This window comes from Chlorocebus sabaeus, chromosome 9 (genome assembly GCF_047675955.1).
Source record: "Chlorocebus sabaeus isolate Y175 chromosome 9, mChlSab1.0.hap1, whole genome shotgun sequence".
In the NCBI taxonomy this organism is placed as follows: domain Eukaryota; kingdom Metazoa; phylum Chordata; class Mammalia; order Primates; family Cercopithecidae; genus Chlorocebus; species Chlorocebus sabaeus.
Genome location: NC_132912.1, coordinates 127,214,214 through 127,233,852, shown reverse-complemented (window position 1 = coordinate 127,233,852; position 19,639 = coordinate 127,214,214). Strand labels below are relative to the sequence as shown.

At 54.3% G+C, this 19,639-nt stretch overlaps 1 protein-coding gene across 1 annotated transcript in view; it reads left to right on the top strand.

Annotated features, from left to right (window-relative positions):
• FAM53B (family with sequence similarity 53 member B) overlaps nt 1-19,639 on the top strand; it is an 87,875-nt gene that overhangs the window by 63,466 nt on the left and 4,770 nt on the right. The window lies entirely within an intron of this gene.

Here is a 19,639-nt window from a genome sequence, read left to right as displayed (position 1 = left end):
GCTTCAGACTGATTTAAGTGGACCTGTATAGATTCCTGCAGCCGCGCTGAAAGAGCCAGGCGCAATCACCGCGCCGAGAAACCCTGGGAAATTTATCAGCCACCTGCGCGTCGTGAATAGGGAGAACTGCTGAGGGCCCTGCCGAGCCGCCTGGGCTTCAATGGCCCCACAGCCCAGCCTCGCAGAAGAGGTTTTTCTAAAGCTGCAATTAATTTTTTTCCCTCAATCCATTGGAAGTTGCTTTCTTGCTTTCAGCTGGGTGAGTGGGATCCTTGATTCTGTGATTCTCCCTTAACCTGAGTGTTCCAACAATTGATGTTTCTCTCTAGAGACAGAGAGCTGGCTTTATTTCCTGTCGGCCATCGAGGAAGGGACTTTTTTGTTTGTGTTTTGTGTGTCCTTTTTGTGCTCTTTCTTTTCTTTCTTTAAGATCATCTCAAGCTAACAGTGAGAAAAAAGGCATATGTGAGCGATTCCGCCTCAACAGGTCCCACAATACCATCAGGAATGTCCGTTTTTCTTGCTTTCATGAAAACACTGTGGGGTCTCACTTAGAGGAGACAGTGGTGGAGATGAAGGAAGGAGGGGAGTGCACATAGTATGGAAAGGAAAAAGACAGTCTCGCCGGACCGCCAGAGAGCCGTGTGCTGTGACTTCAAGAGGTTTCTCCTAGACCAGCCTCCACCCTGCAGGGACAGTTACAGGGACATTTCTTGGCTCCTATTTAATTTTACAATGAGAACAAATTCCAACTGTATAAGAAGAGAAGGCCACCCTTTCTACCTGGAGTCACTGTCTTAAAGCTTCTGTGATCGGCAGCTGCATGTGCCCATTTTTCTTGGGGATACTCACAGGGATTTCAAGTTCCGTGTTCAGTCAGGGACATTACTGCCGAAGGATGTTAACCAGTTTGGCTGCTGTGGCTGAGTGGTATGCCTGCAAGCCAGCCTGAGCACCCATCTGCCTGTTGGGCCACCGGGCAGGTTCTGCAGATGGGAGTCATCAGGCTTGAGAAGGTGACATCTGGGCCATCTGGGCTATGCCAGGCTGCCCTTCTGTTTTGGCAAAGTCACTGCCTTCATTGTCCCACCCTTGAAGCTGGCCTGCTCTTGTCACAACCACCGGAGAGGCGTTGGTGTGAGAATGAGACCCGCCACTGTGGACGTGTTCACATGCGTGGCGCTCTGGCTGTCCTCCTCTCTTTCCCTGGAGCCCATGCCTTTGTTAAGATCTCCAGGACCTGCTGGCATGGCAGATTGCCCTTAAAGCCTCTCAGCAGGGAGGGCTACTGTTCTCAAGGGTGGGAGACAGAAGTGGCCGCCCTGTGGCCACTGACTGCAGTTGTGGTGACTTCCAGTTAGGGCTCTGATGGCTTGTTCTTCCTCGAGGAACTCTCAGGTTCTCAGGGTGGGCATGTGTGCACATGCATACGCACGCACGCCGTTGGTTCAGATGGATACCTGCTTTAGGCTTCCGGCTCTCCAGCTGGGTGACCTTAGCAGACTCCTCAGCCTCTCTAGGCCTGTGTTTCCTCAACTATAAAATAGTATCACTGGCACAGGCCTCCTGGGGGTTCTGGAGGAACCAGCGAGTCACGGTGTGCCAAGTTCCTTTTGCAGTGCCCGGAACATAGTTAGGGTCTACTTCATGGGACCTGTAAGTCTTAGTGCTTGCCATCTTAATAAGATGCACCTGTTGACACCTCGGACAGGGGGTCAAGAAGGGGCTCCTCTCTGGCTCCCAAGGAAGGGGCCTCTTGTAGGCACAGGGGATCCAGTGTGTTGGTGGGGGGTGCTTTTCCCCTAGGCCATGGTGGTGGCTCCCTCGAGGATTTTAGAATCTTACCTCTGAGTTCTCTGAGTTCCCTGAGACTCTTGACTCCCCTTTTCTAGTGAACATGGGCCTCAGTGATGACACGTGGTGTCTGGCAGCTCCTTTTTGTGGTAGCCACTTGCTGATAGAAGGAGAGGCACCTTCCCAGTGGGTTCTGTGCTTTCTCTGAAGCACCAGATGTTGGTGCCAGGACAGAGTCGGCTCATCTCCCCACTTGGGCTGAGCTAGTGATGGGCTCAGTGATGGTCTTAGCCAGAGGCTGGGGCCCTGCCCTGAAGCTGGTCTTGGGGTAGTGTGGTAGGCACCCGTCTTCTCACTGCTATACCACAGCTCACACTTCACATCTGCACTGGAAGGGTCACTGGGGGCTCAGAGTTAAACTGGCCCCAGCATTATTGGTCACTGTAGAAACTGCAACATCTTGAAGTGAATCCAGCATAGCGAGGAAGAGGTGTGTGTGTGACCTGTGAGCATTTACCTTTAAGGGAAGGAACTGGATGAGAGCCAATCGGGGTCCCCCGGAGGCTGCCTGCTCTGGGCACTGTGCTGGTTTCTTGCCTGTTTTGTCTTACTGGTTTTGTCTTCTGGGTGCTTTCAGCCTCTCCCCCACACATCATTTGTCACCTAGGCGGGGTATGCTCCAGAGAAAAGTAAAATACCCACAGCCTTTGTCCCTTCCTCCCATCTGGCTGAGGGCTCTACCTAGTGTGGGGTCAGCGGGGCGCGCCCTCTGCGGCCTTTGCCAGGCTGTTGCCTCACTCTGCTCTGCCGCAGGGAGGCCTGTCTTTTTCCTCCTCTCATCCTGCGCTGGGGGCCGTATTGCATGGTGGTCAGCACTTGATCCCAGATTCGGACTGCTGGCGCTCAGATCCTCCCCACTCACTCCGTGTGGCCTCAGCAAGATTCCAAACCTCTGATGACAGTAGCGCCCCCTCCCAAGGTTGAGGTGAAGGTTTAGTGGGATGATCCCATGGAGCTCAGGGTAAATTCTTAGTAAACATTAGCTCTGCCATCATTCGGGGCTCTGCAGCTGCTAGGACACCAGAATGGACCTCCAGAAATGCCCTGCCTTTGTTCCCAGGACAAGACAAGATTCTAGGGGATGACGGACTGATGGGATTTATGGCATCTCCACCTTTGGGTTGGTTTTCTGCACAGGAAGAAACATGTGGATTTAAGAATGATTTAGGGCGGCTCCAAGGCCTAATGTGCTCCAAGGCGGCACATTCTTCAGGGGCCATCTTGGTGCGCCCCCCTACTCCCCTTGTTATCCCAGCCCCTGCCTGCCATTTTCTGGGGTCAAGGCTTGGCTGCTCAGGAACATGATCCCTCCCCACTTGCCATGCAGAGCTGTGCAGGCTGAGGGTGCTGTCCAGAGAGGCGTGGAGGGCCCGAGGCTGTGCTGCTCCTCACACTCGCAGACAAGCCCAGGGGGTGCACCCGAGAACGCACCTGTAGCAAGGTGCAGCCGTCAGGGCTCCCTGAATTTCCTTCTTTGCTGCTCCAGTTGGTGGGGTGGCTCTGCCCAAGGGCCGTCAGCCTTGTAGTTGGGAATTTTTCCCAAGCAGCAGGCAAGGATTGCTGGGGGTACCTAGGGGTAGAAAGTGATTTTCTGCCGTCGTGAATTCTGGTGTTTATGGTAGCAGTGAGGTGAAGCGTGGTGGTTAAGGGTGGGTGCAGGCTTTGACAGACAGATCCGAATTTGAACCTGGCCCTGCCACTGCCCCTTGGTGAGAGTTTGCCCAAACCAACCTCTGTCTCTCCGGGTATAAACAGGAGGCTGGCAGAACCTGTTCCTCGTGCCTGGATGATGTGCTGATGGAGGTGAGAGGTCCCCCCGTGGCCGCCCCAGGCATCTGTCTCCAGCACTTTCACTCAGACTGCAACTAGGCGCTGTGGGATGCGGGTGCTGTGTTTGTATATTCTGCCAAGCATTTAAACAGTAATGAACAAAAAGGGAAAATATAGAAAGCAGGGGGAGCCTATCAGGAAATTCATAGTTATGTTGAGGTGCGTCCCTGGGGAAGTAAAAAGAACAGAGACCCACCCCGGCCAACACTTCTGGAGCCTGAGTTGGGCTTCTGAATGGGAGCGCCACCTGCCAGGAACCCTGGGCCTTGAGCTGGGCCTTCCCCGGATCCCTCCTGATCCAGCCTGCACAGCCGCCTGGAGGGGTCTGCCTCATGATGCCCACCATGACCTGCCCAAGGCCACTCAGCTAGACAGGGCAGATTCTCTATTTCTGTGTCTGTTTGGTGGCAAATAGCATGCCCTGGGCTGCGTGCCCACTGCTGAGGATGGGCCCTGTCGTCAGCCCTCTTGGGGATCTCCTGACACTTCCAGTGCCCTTTAAGGAAACGTCTCCTGAGTGCCTGAACCTGTCACAGAATCCTGACTTCCTGCTGGGGTGGGTCTGGCCAGGTCTGGTAGAGAATACAGAACCCCACTCCCCATGGCCCACCCCTGAATCCCTGTGGTCCAGAAGTCCTGAACTAGGGTCTCCCTGTCAGGGCGTCACATTGGGTTAGAGCGATGGGACTTATATGGGCAAGAGGCTGAGCCACCCCAGGAAGGGTCCCTGGTGGGTAAGTCTGGGGTGAGTCTCCCCACATCTCCACCCAATAGCTAAGCAAGTGTTTGGTTTGCCTCCAGGTGAGAAAAGCCTTAGCAAATGTAGTCTTCCAGCAGGTCCTCTGGGGCTCAGGGAACACCAGGGGCCCACACATTTTGTTCCCACCTCTCACTTCTGGCACTGCAGGTGGGGCCAGCTGAGCCCAGAGGGGCAGAATGTGCCCAGGAATGTCCTGCCACACCCACCAGCAGCGGGCATGTCCATGGCCAGCTGCCCTGCTGGACGTGCTGGGACGTGCTGGCCAAGTCTTGCTGGTCTGCCACTTGTCCTCAGCCCTGAAGGGCTCCAGTAGTCATGAGGGCCAGCATGGCCTCCCCCGTCCCCAGCATGCCTGGGATCTTTGCTTTCACGGACTGCTTGTGGGTGGGGTGAGGTGGTCAGAGGTTCTCCTTGTGCTGCATCTGCCTGGGGCTGCTCGTGGGCAACGTGGGCCCCTCCCTCTGTCGTGGTGCAGCTGGCACCATCAGCTGCTGTTCAAACCCCTCTGAGCCTGGCGCTGCTTGTGATCTCATTTCAACTCCAGGCGGCCCCTCTAGGGCAGTTTTATTTCCCCATTTTACAGATGGGAAAAAAGAAACTCAGATTGCGTAACATGCCCAAGGAAACACCGGTCCTAGTGTTTTGTTTTGTTTTGTTTTGTTTTTGAGTGGAGTCTCACTCTGTCGCCCAGGCTGGAGTGCGGTGACGCGATCTTGGCTCACTGCAAGCTCCGCCTCCCGGGTTCTCGCCATTCTCTTGCCTCGGCCTCCCGAGTAACTGGGACTACAGGCACCCAGCTAATTTTTTTGTATTTTTAGTAGAGACGGGGTTGGTTTCACCGTGTTAGCCAGGATGGTCTCGATCTCCTGACCTCGTGATCCGCCCGCCTTGACCCCGCCCCAGTGCTGGGATTACAGGCGTGAGCCACCGAGCCTGGCTAATTTTTTTGTATTTTTAGTAGAGATAGGATTTCACCGTGTTAGCCAGTATGGTCTCGATCTCCTGACCTCGTGATCCGCCCAGCTCGGCCTCCCACAGTGCTGGGATTACAGGCTTGAGCCACCGCTCCTAGTGTTGAGAGGCAGGATCCCACCCCAAATGGATCATCATTTCAGTGCTTCATTCAGCCACCTGGCCCTGCTTTTCCAGGTATCAGGGATGCAGCCCACAGAGGTACTCAGGCAGGAAGGACGCACCAGCTCATGGGTGTGGGAGGCTCCAGGATGGAGAGCGCAGTTCCCTCTGCCTGGACAGAGAGGCTCCATGGAGGCTTTAATGGGACTGGGGTGGCTGTTTCAGCTGGGCTGTGCAGAGGAAGAGTCTTTCAGGGAGAGAGAGGTTTAGGAAGGGGGTGATCTTGGCCTATGGAGGGCACTCCATGGGAGGGACTCTGTGTCCTGGGGAGCCTGAGAAGGCAGGGAGGTTGTGAGTGAGATGGGACTGGAGATATCAGGCCTTTAGCCCTGGAGTGAGGCATTTGCTTTTTATTCTGAGAGCTTGGGGAGGAAGGTGCTGGATCAGGTTTGAGACACGTTGAGCTGAGAGGACCGTGGGACGTCAGCAGGGACATGCCCATTGGGTCTGGAGCTCGAGATGGGATCTGGCCTTAGGTGGCCATTAGGGCCGCTGTGGTCAGCAGTACAGGTCTGAGTTGGATTTGGTGCCCGGTCTCAAGTTGCATCGAAGCTAGTCTCAGTGCAGTGGCCTTGCAGGGTAGGGCAGGGACACCTGGGGCTCAAGCTGAAGATCCTCATTGTGCAGATGGGCCCAGAGCAAGCAAGACTTCCCCAGGGCATGGCCAGCACAAGGCAGCTGGAGCCAACGTCAGGCACCCGGGTCCTGCCAGGTACGTCCTGGACCCACGCTGCCTCATGGCACGTCTCATTGTCTCCTGCCACCTGCGGACCCTGTGAGGCCCAGAAAGGGTGACCCAGCTCCTGCTCAGAATGGAGGACAGATGGAGGTCCCCAGAGATGCGTTTAGACCCCATTTCCAAGGGGGCCCTCTCGAGTGGGAGCAGGGAGCATTTTATCAGAAAGGGCAGCCTCTGGAGGGTCGTGGTGACTGCTTGCTTCTGGAGGTTTCTGTGCTGAGGCCTGTTTGGGCAGATAAATCCGTTGTGTTTCTGCAGCATTTGCCTGCCTTCTCCTTGTGACTTCTGTTTCATTGTTGGGAGGAAAGAAGTCTTGCTCCCAGCAAATCAAAAGGAAATCTATGCATCTGACTCTGTGAACTCCACCTCTGCATCTCATCTGCTCAGTGGGTGTGAAAATACGGCCGGTGGAAGCGGGGCTCCGGCCAGCCTCACAAGCATCAGAACTGCAGACACCTGGCCCAGGCGTCCATGTTCTGTGTGTGTCAGAATGCTCCTGATGCTCCTGTGGCCACTGAGGCTGCTCACAGACACGAGAGACCATTCCCCCCCATAACCATTGGTGACCAACAGGCAGCCTCCTCCTCTAACCTCCGCAGGGTGGGGCCCAGCCCAGCAGCTTCCCCGAGTGGCCAACGTGGGCCTCTGTGGACAAGGCAGGTGCAGCTGAGGCTGCAGGTGCAAAACTGCCCCAGGGTGGGCGGGCAGGAGGCCACCTGAACCTCTGTAACAGCAAAACAGTGAGTGTTTTCCTGGGATCTCTCTCTTCCTGTTGTTCTGTGAAAGCACCTACCAGCCATGTGAAAAGCCTCCTGGCTAACCACCCACATGCAGGTGTCTGGCACAGGGTGGCACACTGGCCGTTTAGGGGTCGGCCCCTCCTGATGTTTGCATGTCCCCCTTGTGTGAAACTCAGATTTAATTTCATGATTATTAAGTGCAGGAACCTGGGGCTGGTAGAGTTCTTTTGTCCACAAATTTTGCAAAGTGCTGTTAAAAAAAAATGCATACGCTTTGTTGCTACCAATAAAGAGAAAAGGAAAGAAAAGAACTTTGGTAGAGAAACACTGGGAAATTTTAATATGGAGATGGGGTGGGGATTCTCCTTTGGGAAATACAAGTGATCATGTGAATAGGATTTTGGCCTTTTCTAACTTAGTGTATCCTTTGCTCTTAAGGTAAATAAACACACACAGAGATAGACATTGCATTTCATGTTTGGATAGTACCTTCATGTGTTCGAAAATTAAAACAACATGGAGTAAACTCTTGCCCCATCTCTCCCATCCCCCATGCCCTCAGACAGACTGCTAGTTTCTTGTGCTCATTTTACAAATACAAGCAAATAGGAATTTCAATTCTTCTTATAACAAAGGAGATAATAGCATGCAATACATACCTTGCTGTACCTTGTTTTCTTGAACAGTAAACCCTGGAGGTGTTTTCATGCCCTTTTTTTGGCTGCGTGGTGTTCCACTGCTCAGATGTGCCCACTTTGCGGGGTCCCCTGCTGACTCTTCTGGGCTTCTTCAGCTGTGAGTTTCGAGTGCATGAGTCCCTTTGGACATGGGAGATCCGTCTTCTGCTGAGTTAATTCCCATCAGGATCGCTTGGTCACACATCGTGTGCCTTTGGCCTCTTGGAGGATGTTGTCAGGTTAACATTATAGGAGCCCTTCCTCCCTGCACCTGAGTTTCCCCACTGCCCAGAGGCTCGTCCAGCATTTGACATTTTCACAACCAGATAGGTAAAAAAACAGTTTCTCTGTCATTTTGGTTTGCAGTTTTCTAATCAGTTGAACATCTTTTTGTATATGTAAAGGCTATTCTTGTGTCCTTTTCTGTGTTCTTTTCATTTACCCTTTTAAAATAATTGTGTCAGTCAGGCGCGGTGGCTCACACCTGCACACCTGTAATCCCAGCACTTTGAGAGGCCGAGGTGGGCAGATCACAAGGTCAGGAGTTTGAGACCAGCCTGGCCAATGTGGTGAAACCCCGTCTCTACTAAAAATATAAAAAGTTAGCCGGGTGTGGTGGCGGGCGCCTGTAGTCCCAGCTACTCGGGAGGCTGAGGCAGGAGAAGCACTTGAACCCAAGAGGCGGAAGTTTCAGTGAGCCGAGATCATGCCACTGCACTCCAGCCTGGGCAACAGAGCGAGACTCCATCTCCAAAAACAATAAAAATAAAAGATAATTGTATCTTTGGTCTTTTTCTTCTCAATTGTATATTAGGGAGGTTAATTTTTGCCTGTGATATGAGTTACAAATACTTATTACTAATTTGTTCTTTGTTTTCTGACTTTGCTTTTGAGATTCTTGAGCTTTCCTGAGATATAATTCATATACCACACAGTTCACCCATTTAAGGTGTACAACTTAGTGGTCTCGAATATATTCAGAGAGTTCCACAGCCATCATCACAGTCAATTTTAGAACATTTTTATCACCTCAAAAGAAAGTCCATACCCCTTAGCAGTCACTCTCCATCCCCTTCAGCCACCCCTACTCCCAGCCACTGGCAACCACAAAACTTCATTCTGTCTTGATGGGTGTATTAGTGCGTTCTCACGTTGCCATAAGGAAATACTTGAGACTGGGTAATTTTAAAGGAAAGAGGCTTAATTGACTCACAGTTCCTCATGGCTGGGGATGCCTCAGGAAACTTACAATCATGGCAGAAGGGGAAGCAAACACATCCTTCTTCACATGGTGGCAGGAGAGAGAAGTGCTGAACAAAGCAGGGAAAGCCTCTTATAAAACCATCAGATCTCATGAGAACTAACTCACTATCACAAGAATAGTATGAAGATAACTGCCACCATGATTCAGTTGCCTTCCACTGCGTCCCTCCTACGACACGTCAGGATTATGGGAACTACAATTCAAGGTGAGAGTTGGGTGGGGACACAGCCAAACCGAATCAGTGGGTTTCCCTATTCTGGACATTTCATATCAATGGATCCACACAATACGTGGCCTTTTGCGTCTGGCTTCTGTCACTTAGCATCATGCTTTCAAGGGTCTTCCACACCATAGCATGTATCAGTATCTCCTTTCTTTTTATGGCCAAATAATATTCTGTTGTACAGCTAGACCACATTTTATGTATCCCACCAGTTGATAGACATTTGGGCTGTTTCTACTTTTTGGATATTATGAATAACGCTGTTGTAAATGTTTGTGTGCAAGTTTCTGCATAGACATATGTTTTCATTTCTTAGACGTGGAATTGCTGGGTCTGATGGTAACTCTGTGTTGAACATTTTGAGAAGCTGCCAAACTGTTCTCCACAGTGACTGCACCATCTTACATTCCTACCAGTGCATTTGGCGTTTTTTGACGTGTAAATGTTTTTACCAAATTTATGACTTATTTATTTTATGGCTCTGGATTTTGAGTTTTGGAAAGGCCTTTTTTTCTCTCAAGATGATAAAGGAAGTCTCCTGTTTTCTTCTAGTACTTTTATGGGTTATATTACACTCTTTGGTCTGTGTTGAGTTTATCTTGTGTGTGGTGTGAATATGGAGCCAACCTTTTCTTTAATGTAGCTGCCCGTCTGTTTCAGTATTGTCTGTTGAGAATGCCATCTTTTCTTCTCTGCTTTGAGATTCTACCTTTGTCATATACTAAACTGGGTCTGTTTGAGAACATTCTGTTTCATTGGTCTCTGTAGGTATGCATGTACGTTCATACTAATATGCTGTTGTAGTTTTGGAGGCTTAGCAATGTGTTTGGCATATTATATGATACGGACTAGTCTAGGAGAGTTAGCTTCCCCACTGTTCTTTACAGAGTTTCCTGACTAATCTCACTTGTTTATTTTTTCATTAAAAACTTGAAAATTAGTTTGTCCTAAGACCATGGGGATTGGGAGTGCTGTTGATATTTTAGATTGGGATCATATTAGACTTATGAATTAATTTAGGGAGATTTTACACCTACTTGAGGTTGAATCTAACTATCCCTGACACAAGATTTATTTCCATTTGTTCAGTCTTACTTTTCTGTTCTTTAAAGTGTTTTCTTGTTTTCTATCAGTTTTACCAGTTCTTACAAGTTCATTCCTAGGTATTTTATCTTTTGTGTTGCTGGCGTGTCTTCTTGCTCTTGAAAGCAAATTTTTTTTAGCAAGAGCAGTTGGATATAAGCAGAGCTCCCAGACCCCTTTGCTGTGGCTTCGCTGTGTCCAGAGAGAGAGTCACAGGCACAGTTGTGGGGTGGAGTGTGGGAAGGGGGGATCGCACTCTCCGTGGCCTCCTTGGTGGTCTCTATCCTTCCAAACACTTCTGAGGCTTTGAGGCTGTTATTAGCCTCGTACACATGAGAAACTGAGGCACAGAAGTTTAATGATTTGCCAAGGTCCCTCAGGGCACACCCGAGCTGGGATATTCCAGCCCAGGCCTGTCCAGCCTGTACTACCCCACCGCCCTGCTGGAGGACCGCATGCTTTCCTGAGCACAGCGCAGGAGTGATGAGGTCCGATTGCACGTCACACAGCTGTGCAGTCTGGGGCACATCCCTTCTCCTCGTTCAGCCTCTGTCTGCTCATCTGCAAGAGTGGCTAAACCGGTTGGTGATTTGCTCACTTCTCCAAGAAGGGTCCCCTTTCTCCAGTGTGCCCTCCACGGAAGGCGATATCTGGAACAGAGCTGTGAGCTGCTGGGGTGGAGCCCAGAGGCCCCCGTACCCTGCAGTCCTGTCTTCAGCACCCCGACGTGGCCCCAGGCAGCTGAATGCGAACGAGTGCCCAGCAGCCCCTCTGAGAGCCTCGGACATACCTTCTGCATCGCTAGTCCTGCTCAGAAGCCACCCCCGACACTGTGCGCCCTGCTGGTCGGCTCTGTTGAAGGTCTGTGGGCGCAGGCAGTGTGCTGGCCTCAGCCCCCGCCAGGACCCTGTGTGCTTTGGAAAGGTTCCTCGACTTTTGTTAGGCAAAGAATTCTCTTCACGCCAAGCTGCGAGCGAGGTGGTTTCACAAGTCCTGTCCTGAGTGTGTGCTGGCTGGAATGTACACCACAGAAACAAAATGTTTGTTTTCCAATTGTGAGAGCGCCGGGAGGCCCTTTGGCGTCAGCTCCCACACCTTCTGTGTTCGGGCAGGCCATCTGCCATCTGGGGCCTGGTGCAGAAGCAACGTCGCCACCGTGTGGCCTGTGGGGTGCCCTCAGAGAGGCCACTGGGTTGGCCACCATTCAGAGGACACGCGTGGCTCTGGGCCTCCAAGGCCTGTTCTTACCCACAGCACCCTGGGGTGTAGGCCGCAGGACCCCAGGGCTGTGCAAACAGAGGCCTAGCCGGGAGGGCCAACCGGGGTGGACCCTTCCTTCCCACCTACCCTCTGCCCCCAGGCTGCACGATGCACCCACTGTGAATCAGGCCATGGCATGTGGGGTCAGGGTTCCCTGCATGCTTGGCAGGAAATGGGGTACACATAGGAGCTTGGGCCTGCTTCCGGATTGGCTGCTGCAGAGGTGGGTTTTGGTGGGAGAGAAGGTATCTGCCAGTGAAGAGGGAGACAGGGCGGGGCCATCAGGATGGTGCTGACCCAGGGCTGGTGTAGAGGGGGTTTATGTGGCTGAAAGAGGTTTGCTGTAGAAGGAGCCAGAGCATGAGTGGGAACAGCAAGGGCGGAGGGGCCCAGGCAGCAGAACCTGAGGAAGAGGGGACTTGGGGAAGGCCATTCGAGAGTGGTGGCCAGGCTCTGGCCTGCTTGGCGGGTTTGGCCCGATGAGCACCACTCTGGTGAACTTTACAACTCCCTAGACCAACGGAGTGACTTTCCAGGGCTCCGTTACGAGGAACCCTCTGTTGCTGACAGCCCACGGGATGAGTGGAGTCCACAGGGGACCTGCTGGAGCCCGCGCTTGCCTTCCTCGGGTCTGGCAGGGGAGATGGTAGGCTGGGCCTGCTGGCCCTAGGTCTGTCTGTAGAGGCCCAGGTTTTTAGGTGTCTGGGCTGGGGATGGGCTGTCCCGAAGATTAATTCCTCCTTCCCCGATTCCTTCAGCCTCTGGAGGCCATAGGTCATTTTCCTTATAGTCCTCGTCCCCAGCTGGGCCCTAGGCCTCAAGTTACCAGAGGCAAGGCCACGCTGCGTAAAGAATCCAGTGGGAGGGGTGCCCCCGATGCGCAGCATGGGGGCCCCAAGAGAGCCACCAGAGCAGGGACAGCAAGGCCCAGGGATGGCTGGGGGTGTGGAGACCATGGAGAGAGCCCCAAACTGGTGCCACCCTTCCCGAAGTGACTCAGGGTGGCCTGGACTGGCCGCCACACAGCACACCTGGCTCTGGCACCACCTGGGCCTCCCAGACCTGGAGGGGATGTCAGATTTGGGGCAAGATACCTTGTCCACAGAAAAGGGAAAATGGTGCCTGCCCTGTGGACCTGACCAGCCTGAGTCAGTGCCTCCAAAGTCTGTCCCCTGAGGTACTGGCTCCTGCAACAGCGTGACCACAGTCTGTCTGGCATGTGGCAGGCGCTCAGTACACGTTTGCTGGCCTCTGCAGAAATGAGCTGAGGAAACTGTCACAGGAAGGCGGGCACTTCCCTAGTAACTGACCAGGGCCAGCCTTCCACCCTGTAGATATTTACCACCCCCACTGGGCCATTTGCTTCTAGAACCTGTGGTCTGGGAAGAGCCTTGAGTATCCATTGCCGAATCCGTGGAGCTCCAAGGACCCTGGAGGACCTTCCCGCTCCTGGCAACTTAATTTCCCTATTTTCAGGCCCTGGCAACCTGGCTTCCCCATCTGGGTTTTGCTGCCAGTGTTGCCCTGATTCCTGAGGGCAGTCCAGACTCAGAAGGGCTGCCTCTTTTGGGGTCCAAAGGTGGTAAGCATTTCACAAAAATGGGCTGGACATGATACTGTCCCCCGCTTTTTTTTTTTTTTTTTTTGGAGAGACAGGGTCTTGCTCTGTCGCCCAGGCTAGAGTGCAGTGGTGCGATCTCGGCTCACTGTGACCTCTGCCACCTGGGCTTAAGTGATCCTCCCACCTCAGCCTCCTGAGTAGCGGGGACCACAGGCATGCACCACTATGTCAGGCTAATTTTAGTTTTTTTGGTAGAGATGGGGTTTTGCCATGTTGCCCAGGCTGATCTTGAACTCCTGGGATCTTGATCAAGCAATCCACCTGCCTTGGCCTCCCAAAGTTGTGGGATTACAGGTGTGACCCACCCCACCTGGCTGATGCTATCCCTTTTTAAGACTGGGCACCAACACAGTCCTGGGCGAGCAGCTGGCCTGGCCTACACAGGAGGTGGCTGTGAAGCAGCAGAAGACCAGATGCCCAGGGGGAAGGGCCCTGCAGAGCATGGGCAGTCAGCCCCTAGGGAAAGGTTGGCCACGCCCATGACCTTCGAGGCATCTCTAGCACCTGCCACCTCTGAGGAAAAGAAGCCGCGGCCACCTGACCCCTCTGGCCCCAGGGGCAGGGGCAGCAGCTTCCTGTGAGAAAGAGTACAGCCTTCATGCAAAATCCAGATTTACCAAAGATGGAGTAAAGATGGGCCAGAAATATGCTTGTGCCTTTTTTTCTTTTCTGAAATAGTTTTTTAAAGAGCCTAGGAAACCACATGCCTTGCCGTCTTGGTTGTTTCTGTGCCAGCTTCCAGCACAAATGGGACTTAGAAAATTTCCAGGCTGTTGGCCATCCGTTCTCATAGCCTGGTGTTTTCTTGATACTTGGAGAATTCTGTTCTCATGCAAGCATGTTTGGGGAGGAAATGCGTCCGCTCAGCCGGAGCCTGGGGCCCTTGCAGCTTTTAGCAGGGCAGCTGCCAGGCCAGGCTCTGCTCCTGACTTGTGAGCTGGGCTTGTTGATGGCCCTTTCTTAGAGGGACTTGAGGTAGCTCCATGAAGACGTCTAACACAGAGCGCCATAAAACTGGACTAAAAAGAGGGAGAGAGCAAGGGAAGGAGGAAACACAGCTGGGCCCGCCGTGAGGAGCGGTGGCACAGGAGGGAAGTGGTCATTATTCGCCCAAAAGAGAGGCACTCGAGCGCCTCCGGGAGACGGGCTTGGCGCAGGCAGGGGCCCAGAGGAAGCCTCGTGGGCACTACGCTTAAGACACCGACTAACCCAGGAGAGGCGTCCCCAGCACCCGCCGCTCCCCAGCACGTCTCAGGCGGACTGGGGCCAGGAACTGGACTCCCCACAGGGCCCCGTGGCCAATCTCTGACCACGGCTTGACATTCCTGTTCTAGAAAGAACAGTAGTACTAAGAAGCAGGTGCATAACCTCTAACTACATTAACACCCAGGGTGCTTTTACCTGTGGCTTTAGATTGGGTCCCTAGAAGCAGGGCCTGAGCTGGGGATTCTTATGCCAGTAACACCGAGAGGGATGCTCCCAGCAGGAACCTTCAGGGAGGCGAGGGAAGCCCCTGGACCAACAGAGGCCCAGCAAAGAGGTGGGCTCAGCTGAAGTTGCTTCTCAGCCTGGTGCTTCGGGAGCTGCAAAGTGTGACTAGCACGTGGGACTTGATCCTGCCCAAGGCGAGGGGCAGCTCCTGTCCCTGCACCTGTCAGTCATTGGCTGGAGGTGACCCTAAAGGGAAAGGGTAGCCTCCTTCCTGTCCTAGGTCTCCCAGCCCAGAATAGTTCCGGAAGGGGCAGCCATGAACTGTCAGAGCCAACACTCAGCAGTGGAGAGTGGGCACTGCCGTGGGTTTGGGACTCCAGGCAGGACACCAGCAGCCTGGCTTTCCTCTTAGGATCCTTGCAGTGGCCCTTGCCTGGCCAGAGACAGCAGTTCTACTCCCCAGGAGAGGAAACGGGAAGTGAGGCCACTTGGTCAGTGGAGGAACTCAGTGCCTCCAACTGCAGAATCTAGTTCCCCACTCTCCTCTCCGGTACCCTCCAGGTTCTGGGGAGAGCCAGGGCCCAGGGGATGAGAATGCCCCGGCCTCCTTTGGAGGAGACAACCAGTACAAAGGGGAGTGGTCACTGTCTGCTCCCAGACACATCACCTGACCAGCCAGCTTTGTCTTTGTCACCGGATGCCCACTCCTGCATGTGGGGGTGTAGTTCATGAGTTCTGGGGACTCCCAGGCCCCAGGCAGCAGTCCCTAGAGAAATCCTGGGGCTGTTTCCCCTCCACTCCCCAGACCTTGCCCTTCGCAGCCCAGAGTGGGTTCTCGGTCACTACTGATAAAACATGTGGTTTAGTTCAGCTCAGGAGATGTTTCTAGAGTCTCTACTACGTGTTCACCCTGCTGGCCCAGGAACAGCAGCACCTGGCAGAGGGAATGAACTTGTTGGGCTGAGGCTGGACAGAGTGAGTGGTGGTCTGCCTGGCAGCAGTACAGAGCTGGTATGTTGAGTCAATGAGTTTGCTGAGGCGGAACTGGATTTCAGCTTATACCTAGAAGGCAAGGACCAGGCCACCTTCATCTGTATCCCCGTGCCCAGCCAGGGACCTCCCACTCAGGAGAAAGTATAGGAATAAATATCTGCACAGAAGAGCCCTGCAGAAGAAGGGTCATTGCTCCTAGCTGGGAAGCCCTGGGGAGGCTGGCTGGGGCGGGCAGAGCAGGAAACCCCGGCTGGGGCCGGTGGGAATGGCCAAGGAATGGCCAGGGCCTCTGTCGTGTCTAGAGCTGAGGTCTAGGGGGGTCTGATGGAAAAGGCAGGGCCTCCATCCCAAAGTTGCCTCTCTGGCAGGCTGCTGTGGTCTGCCTTTTGCAGACTCTAGGAGTAGGTCTTGATCCTTGTCCCTGGCCACTAGCCTGAGGCCATGTGGACAGTTTCCACTGAGCTTTTTTACCTGGGCAGGCCTGTGCCAGAGTTGGTGGCCCAGCCCAGAGCTGGGGCTGGATGTCAAGAGAGCAGAAGTCGGCGGGCTGGGGGACAGTTGGTCCTGGAGCAGCAGTTTCACCTTGGAATAATGTGTTCATACGGCACTTTGAACTTAGCCATTTTGCAGCTTTTTGCAGACATTTTTGAGGGCACACAGGCCTCCAGGCTTCCAACTTGCCTATGCAGTGTTCTTCCATGGGGTAGCTGGAGTTGCTAGGAGATGTTGGACGGGACCTTGCCCCCGGGGCACGGAGGGCACAGGGCACAGACACCCTGGGTGTCTGCCTGGGGGTTGTTCACGAGGGATGGGGCTCTGGGCAGAACACACACCGCCCCATTGTGGCAGTCACATTCCTTCCTGACAGGTGGGGCTTGCCACCAGCTGGGGCAAACAGTGGGTGGTTCTTGGCTTTCTCTCACTGTGGCTGAAATGGCTGTTTTGAGTCAACAGAGTTCTCAAGGTTTCGCTGGCTTTGTGGCCAAGGAGCTGGTATATTTGAAGATATTGGGGGCTGAGTGGCATTCTGGGGTTTGCTTGTGATGAGGTTCACCAGCCCTTCCTTGTAGACTCCCCCTGCATCACAGCAGAAAGGGCCCAGTTGGTCCAGAGAGCCCGGAACACCCTGACTTGGCAGGCAGGCCGGCTGCCGCCCGGAGGTGGAAGAGTTGCCTGGCGCCGTGATGCCCATGCGGACAGAGTCTGCCTCCGTGTTGCCTGTCCAACCTCAGCCCCTTCCAGAGCACAGTGAGGCAAAAGCCACACGTCTGTGACGGGTCCAGCTAATGGGTCCCCAGCGCCCGCGCCTGGCTGTGGCTAACGCATAACATGTCTCACTTTGTTTGGGCTGCTGTGACAAAGATGCCTTAGACTGGGGAACTTACAAACCACAGAAATGTATTTCTCTTACTTAGAAGCTGGGAAGTCCAAGATCCAGGTGCCAGCAGGCTTGGGGTCTTGTGAGGGCCTGCTCTTCATAGTTGGCACTTTCTCACATCCTTACCTGGCGAGAGAGGCACCTGCACTCCCTCTGTTATGAGCCCTCATCTCATCTGTGAAGGCCGCTACATGACCTCATCACCTCCCAGAGGCCCCACCTCTTTATACTTTTGCACAGAGGCTTAGATTTCAACATAGGAATGGGCGGGGGGCGGGGGGGCACACATTTAGACCGTAGCACCACGATTAGTGCCCAGACCCACACAGTCATGGTGGCCATAAGTTGGACACCTCTGCCACTTGCACCTTATGCCAGAGGTGGTCAGTGGGAAGCTCCGAGCAGGACCGAGAAGGTGAGCACAGACAAGCGCTGTGCGGCTTCTGTCCGAGTGTACAGGCTGTGCTCCTGCTCTGTTCACGTGAGAGGCCACAGAAAACACTCGCAGCAGACCACGTCCCAGGCCCTTCACATGACAGCTCGCAGAAAACGCGAGCACACGTTCAGGTGTCAAGCACACTGGTCTCAACAGATGTGGCTGACGCCCAAGGCAGTCAGCCTCAGTACCCGTCACCCACCTAGAACCTGTTCACAGCACATCATCCAAGCTGCTGTGGCCTTGACTGGACGTGATTATTTATTCTTACTTACCACGGCTTCTATACAGGCCAAGAAACAGACTGCTCAGGGTCAGGAGAGGGTGGGTCTGGCTCCCTGGGGACCTCAGGCTCTGATGCATCCTGGTCTCATCCTAGGCCTCCTCTGTCGGGGCAGCCTGGCTCAGCAGAGCCTGGGACACATGGCTGAGGTCACCCAGGGTGGGCCTTCTTGCCCCTGTTTTGTGCCCCCTACTCAGTTTTTCTTCTGTCCTGGCTCAGGTCTAGGCCAGTCAAGAGGGTGGCTGAGAAGCAGGAGGAGCCTCAGAGACCCTCCCCCTCGAAAGCACTGGGGCCTCCACCTTACAAGCGGCAGGTTTGCCTTGGGAGCTGCTGGTCCATCGTCCAGGCCTGGTCGGGGGCAGGTGAGGATCCTGGGTGCTGGTCCATCATCCAGGCCTGGCCGGGGACAGGCGAGGATCCTGGGTGCTGGTCCATCGCCAAGGCCTGACCGGGGCAGGCGAGGATCCTGGGGCTGTTGTGCAGGGGTTGCCGTCTCCAGCCCTCTGTTATGGTTGGGGGAGTGTGCTGTGTGCACACCACTGGGCTGTGTCGAATCCCACCATGGCCCAGAGGGTGGACCTGTGGCTCCGTGGGGGGCCAGCTGCAGGGACAGGGCTCCCTCAGCAGCCTGGGCCAGCATCTTCAGTCTAATGGGTGCCCCTGCCCCTCTCCTGACCCCGTGCAGAGCTCCCTGCAGCACCTCAGCCTCCACCTTTCTCAGCTAATCAAAAGATTTCAAGCAAAGCAAACCCATCAGAACGGCTTCCTCCATGGAGTGTTCAGGAACAATGAGCGTGCCCATGGCAGGCACATACACCTTTCTCCGGAGAGAACACCTTTTATTTCCCGTTCGCTGAGGCTGGTTCAACAGCTTGTTGGCTGTGACAGCCGGTGGTCACCTGTATTTCAAAGAGACACACAAACACTGCAGCCTTTGAAAGGATCAGGCCCTCGGGACAGGTCTGTGGTCTTGGTGTCGGCAGGCGTGCGGCGAGGGAGGCGGCGGGTGCTCCAAGCCCTGCTTTGCTCCCCCAGTCCACCCGTCTGCCGGGAAGAGACCAAAGGCTGGAATTCCCCCCTGCCCTCTGCGCGCAGTTCTTCCCTCGCTCCCCTCTGGTATGTGACCTTGTTGCTGCAGTCCTGTTAGGGATATCCAGGACTGGGCCGGGAGTGCCCCTCACTGTCCCAGCCTCTATCCTGTCTGTGGCTGGACTGTGGAGTGTGCATCATTCTGAGGAGAAGGCTGGATTTTGTGCTCTGTCCTGGGAGCAGGTGTTGAACTGCACACACTTGTGCACAGTGTCAGCCCTGCCCCCATCGCTGGCAGCTGACGCCAAGCAGAACCGGCTTGTGTACCCTTGAAATCCATCCTGTTCAAGCTATACCTGCCACTGGAGAAGGCCCCAGGCTGCCTCCTGTCCCAGGCCAGACCCCACACAGAGGGAGCACTTGGTGGGCGGAGAAGCTTTTGTGCTGCATACTCTCTCTCTGGGGCCTCAAGGGGCCCAGCAAGGCAGGCAGGGAGCTGGTGGGCACTAGAACCTAGAGCTTGGCCTCTCCTCAGCAGCTCAGACCCCCCAGGCCCCAGCACCTGTGGAGGGCATGGGGCCACTCCTTTCTAGAGGCTCGGCGTCTCCAGGTGAGGCCGAGAACTCATGTTTCCCCAGCTCCCTGTGTGACTCTATTACACACGAGGCTCAGGACTTCAGCTCGGCCCCTTCTAGCCTGTGTCTCCCACTCTGGTTGTGGAGAGAGCGGTAGAGTGGGCATCGTGTCCTCCTGTCTGGCAGCACAGCCTGGCGTTTCCTCCGAGTCAGGTCTCTTCTCAAGGGGAGCATCGCGGTGCGTCAGTTATGTTTGCATAGAGGTCCTGCCTGAGAAACATCATTGATTTCACCACCATTGTAGGGCATTTGGGTTGCTGTCTTTTCTG